The sequence below is a fragment of the Schistosoma mansoni genome, chromosome 2, assembly GCF_000237925.1.
Source record: "Schistosoma mansoni strain Puerto Rico chromosome 2, complete genome".
NCBI classification, from domain to species: domain Eukaryota; kingdom Metazoa; phylum Platyhelminthes; class Trematoda; order Strigeidida; family Schistosomatidae; genus Schistosoma; species Schistosoma mansoni.
Window position 1 is genome coordinate 33,382,386 of NC_031496.1, and position 5,921 is coordinate 33,388,306.

The window sequence follows — 5,921 nt, forward strand, 5'->3', positions numbered from 1 at the left end:
CTTTAAGATGTTCACATGTTAATTTCAAACATGTTTCTTATTATCAATAGGTTATTAAGAGAGAAAAAGTGTATTTTACTTGTGCTAACTCACATTATGATTGTTATTATTATTATTGGACAGTTGAGTATGAACCTGACAACATTAATGCATATTGTGAAGATCATATGATTTAATGATCATGATAACCTTGACACGAATAAATTGACCAATCTTATTTAAGAAGGAAATGTGTGAAAAAGAAAAGTTGATTTACCTTCTTGAAGTTATTGATCAATGTTCAAATGGAAATGAATTTAGACGTTTCTTTGTATTTCCATTGAACTTGTACAATTATAAGTGTAAATTAGCTCAGTTGAATGATTTTGATAGAGTTTTGTTCTCTGAGCTGGATGGTTTAGTCATGCACGTTTTGTCGTTCTTCGGAATGACATCATCAGGTAGAAATTTGTCCTGATGATACAGAATGTTAAACTTTCACACTTGTCTACAATATCCACAACCATATATATTTAAACACATAGATATTGGCACAAGGTGGCACCAGATATATATATGCGCTGCGCAAATCTCATTTGATTTGTGTGAGGGCTGGGATACTGCTCAGGTGCCCAAACTGAAGAAGGTGGTTTCCTTAGAGGGCCACACACGGAGCTTTTGACTTAAAGGTCTGATCTACAAGGCAGTGGAGCATCTTGAGGAGATGAAGTCCCATGGTAGCCGGTGACCAACGATTGATTCATACGCCATTTGTTTCATCAGAATACTGGAGTCCATATACACCATTGGTTTCGAATCAGGGTTTTCCAAACCCCCTAGATGGACTTTACGTGTCCAACAACCCGGTTAAAGCGCCGGACATTCATTTTTCGTCCTCTCAATTTCGCGAACAGCACTCCCGTCACGAGAAGGCAGTGAGTTGGACTTCCCTGTCAAAGGCTATATATGCGTGGTCATGTGAGAGCATTTGGAGAGGGAGAGCGAACTCTCCTCACTCTCAGCCGTATCAAGGCATTTGGAGACATATTTCTAATCACTCATGTTCTCTCACTTGGTCATAGAAACAAAAAAACTACTACATAACTTCTAACAGTTTTTTTTCTTTTCTTCTCTTTAATCAATTTCACTTATAAATCAATATAAATTTTTTTCATGTGTATTTAAAAAGAAAAAAAATGGAATCATTTAGGGTCAAGTTCCATGTAACAAAAATATAGGAGTGAGCTTTTTTATTTTAAATATCTGTTTTAATAGTTTAATGAAGATGTCTTTGATCAATTTTCAACTTTAAAGGTTATAATTGAATGAATCGTTTTAATCAAAAACAAATAAACCTTGAATCGATAAACATTTTCACATATGAATTTATCAATCGATTAAAGCTAGACCGCCATGGAAAACTTGGGAGCACTGGCCGGTCATTTCATCCTAGTATGGGAATCCTCAACAGTGCGCGTCAACGATCTACAATATCCCTTTCTGATAATAATCATCATGCGCTAATTAGTGACTGGCTCCAAGAGGTATTTCCTGAAGTTCTAGTGAACAGCAGTGACCAGTGGAGTTCAACTGGGTGTGTTGTGAGATAGTAACTTACTGAAGACAATGGTAGACGGTTGCTGAATTTCGTGAATTGGTTGAAGTTAGACAGTACCATTGTTCGATGCCGGCTCAGTGTGAGGCCGAGGGTCCTGAGTTCGAGTCCCCTGTGTGCGATCGTGGATACCCATTGCCGAAGAGTTTCATACTAGGACGAAAAGGTTGTCCAGTGCTTCTAGGTTTTCCATTATGGTTTAGTATTAATCGACCTATGAATTCAACTATTAAATTACTACAATCTCCACAAACCTCCCCTTTCTGATAATTTTCAGCTATGTTTTCAGCGTCAGATGAAATCGGTGAGACATCTTGGATCGATATTTCTTATTGATTAGTAACTATCATCATGAAACTGTTTAATTAAGTAATAGAACTCTTAAACTAAGTTTAGATTTATGTTTAGGACATTTAATCCTATTGTTTTTTATAGATGCTATAAATACTATCTGACTGCTTAAACCAAAGTAGAATGGAAGAGAGATAGGGTCCAATGTAAAATCCTTTGATTGATAATAATGTATCTTAATCAGTAAGCTAAAGAAGAAATCAATCCTTTCTTACATCTTTTGAAAAACGCATTTACATTGAGCTACTTGAAACTGTGACTATTTCTTTATGTCACTTAATCACAACAAAAGGTAAAGAGTACTTCTTAAAAAAATATAGACGCAGCAGTTCTCTCTGTTCTATTTTACGGCTACGAAACGTGTCCATTGAGAGTAGAAGATACTCGTAAGTTACTAGTATTTGATCACAAATGCTCTAGAAATATTACTCGCATCTGCTAGGATCACCAGGTAAGTAATAGTGAGGTTAGATACAGGGTATTAGGGAATGATGGTAAATCAGTTGATGAGGTCATGAATCTTCATCGACTGAGATGGTTGGGCCATGTGTTACGTATGCCTGAACACCGATTACCACGACGCGCAATGCTGACTAGTATTGGGGATGGTTGGAAGAGAGTTAGGGGTGGCCAAATAAAAACGTGGCATCAGTGCTTGAAGTCACTAACGTTTAGTCTGTGCCATGTTGGTAGATGCAGACTACTTGGTTGGGGTCGGCGTGATTTACGTAACCAATGGTTGGAGACTCTGTGTGACATGGCTCAGAATCGATCACAATGTCGTAGATGTATACACTCTTTATCTTCCCTTAAACCTTGAGAATAAAATTACTTCATAACGTTCTTCCTTCTTATACTATATATTTATATACAACCTATCTTTTATATACTAGCACCACCACTAAATTAACTACTTCTATGAATCCGGTATTCATCGTGTAGTGCTAATGAGGTATGGCAACTTGGACCGATGTATAAATGTACTTGGTCCTACATTGTAGCTGACTGACTGATTAGAGTTCCCATTTTGTCATAAGAAAATTATAATAACAATACTCGATTATGTCCAATATTTGTACCTTGTCCGATCAACTTTGGATAATAAGCATAGTGTTGAGAAATATTTATTATGTCACTTCAAAAGTACAAATTTTTGTTGAAAGAAACAGTTTACTCTGATAAAGATAACTCATAATGATTCATATAACATGGGTACAGTTGTTGTTAAGATAACATAAAGAAACAAGATTGGTTAGCAACTTATTTTCAGTGAATTAATTAGCATACATTTCAATCAGTACACATCAAAACAACTTACTTACTTACTTACTAACTTACGCCAGTTACTCGCAATGGAGCATAGGCCGCCGACCAGCATTCTCCAACCCACTCTGTCATGGGCCTTTCTTTCTAGTTCTATCCAAACGGAGTTTATTCTTCTCATTTCTGTCTCCATTTCTTGGCGTAATGTGTTCTTTGGTATTCCTCTTCTCCTTTCACCTTCAGGATTCCATGTGAGGGCTTGCCTTGTGACGCAGTTGAGTGATTTCCTCAATGTGTGTTCCATCTACTTCCAGCGCTTCTTCCAGATTTCTTCCTCCATTGAAATCTGGTTTGTTGTCTCCCACAGTAGGTTGTTGCTGATAGTTTCTGGTCAACGGATCCGAAGTACTTTGCGTAGACAACTGTTATTAAACCCTTGTATCTTTTGGATGATGGTTTTCGTAGTTGTTCAAGTTTCCGCTCCATACAGTTAAACTGTCTTGACATTTGTATTGAAAATTCTGATCTCTGCCTTTAGCTCCTCTAGGGGCTACTGCCGGTCCCAAGCCCGGGTAAAGGAGGAGGGTTGGGCATAGGGTTAGCGACCCAATCCCGTAGAAAACCAACTGGCTAAAAAAACGCTAACCAGTTATCTGAGGTGAGAGTTAATCAAACAATTATCACCCTAATTTAGTCTAACAAATAATCAAACGATATTCAAGAGTTGACAAAACCTATATTACTACAAATTATTCAATAAAGGTGAAATGAACACAATAACAATGAATGAGTAAAGTATAACACGGTTACAAAGCTTACCTTTCATTTGATAGTATAAATACTATGGATACTATGGGTATCGATCTGGTATGAGTCAAAATAATAACCATATATGACCTTTATTCTTATAATATAACCTAAGTATTACATATATAGTTTAATTCTAACTAATATCATCAATTAAAACAAAGGCACTTCATATTATGATTGCAATAAAAAGTGTACAAATAGATGGATCAGTAACTAGATAGTAAAACAAACAGACAGAATAAAATGAGGATAGACTCATATGAAAGCCTAATTTCTCAAGTTGACGATTGTCTCAAAAATACAAAGTGCACTAATAAGGAGTCCTATAATAAGACGAAACGGCCGTCCAGTGCTCTTAGGTTTTCCATGGTGGTTTAGTTTACTTCAATGGACTAATGATTTCAACTAAGAAAGCAATAAACGTCGAATAGAAATCACTAACTAGTCATGATTTTGAATAGTATAGAGTGAAAACGTAGATGATCTCAAGAATGTGAAACATGTTGCGTCTGGCCGATTGTGAACGCCATATTCGCTTCCCTAAGCTAGTTCCGTACCCCCGAGCTAGAACTATACACCAACTTGAAGACCAGAGAAAAGGCACAAAATATGTGGGAAGCACTTTACTACAGGATTCATTTATGTACAGAAAATATAGGGATTTTATAGTAATTTAAGAGTCCTTGAGTTTTACTGAAAATTCTAGAATACTGCTAAACATAGTAGCAGTGTATAAATCAGCCAATCAGGATCTCCACATGTGACTTTTCCATTTTCGTTATTTTAGTAACATAACTTTTAAATAATCGCTGATTGGTTGAAATGCTTCTTGATGACCCATGAGCTTGTCATGTCGCTTGCGAGAAAATTGCAAGGGTCATTCCAACAAAACATTTTCAGAAAACATGTGGAAGAGTCTAATCACATTATCACTTGTTAGAACATTCATTGATTTATGTGAAGACGAAGTATATTTATTTATTTAAACATAAATATTGGTACAAAGAAGCACAAGATACATATGCGCCACACAATTCTCATTTCACTTGTGTGAGGGCTGTGATACTGCATACGTGCCCAAACTCAACCAGGTGGTGAACTTAGGTGGCCACACCCGGAGCTATTGACCTAAATGTCTAACCCACAAGGCAGTGGAACATCGTGAGGAGATGCAGTCCCATGATAGCCGGTCACCAACAATAGATTCATACACCATTTGTTCCATCAGGATACTGAAGCCCATGTGCACCATTGGTTTCGAATCAGGGTTTTCCAACTCCTCTAGGTTGACGCGCCGTTTCCACAAACCAGGTTAAAGCACCGGACATTCGCTTTTCGTCCTCTCAATTTCGTGAACAACACTACCGCCACGAGGTAGTGGGTAGGACTTCCCTGACAGAGGCTATATACGCATGGCCATGTGAAAGCACTTGGAGAGAGAGAGCAGACTCTCCCCACTCTCGGCCGTACCAGGGCATTTGAGGGCAAGACGAAGTATGATAAAATGGAGATATTATTATTGGAAACAGAATGCATATGAATACGCGATAGTTTAACTGAGAAAGCGGAACTAGTTGTGTCATATCCTGAAAATCGATTACAGCTTACAAGATGAAGTTCTAAATGCATATGAAATGATTGTGTTTAACGTAGAACTAACATGCTCAGATTTTACATCATAACTTATACTGAATAGTTTTGTGAAGGCGTACATTTGTAAACATATTATTCTTTTGTATGTCTAGTTGAAATTAAATGGTGATTAAATGCAGACTATATGAAGCCTTGAATTTCGATAGCGTGATAAACATTTGAGACACACCCTAATGATGCAAACATAAAAAAACAAGGTGTTTCATTTAAGTGAAAACATTTACTGATAATCATTATTGTTCTAGGTAAG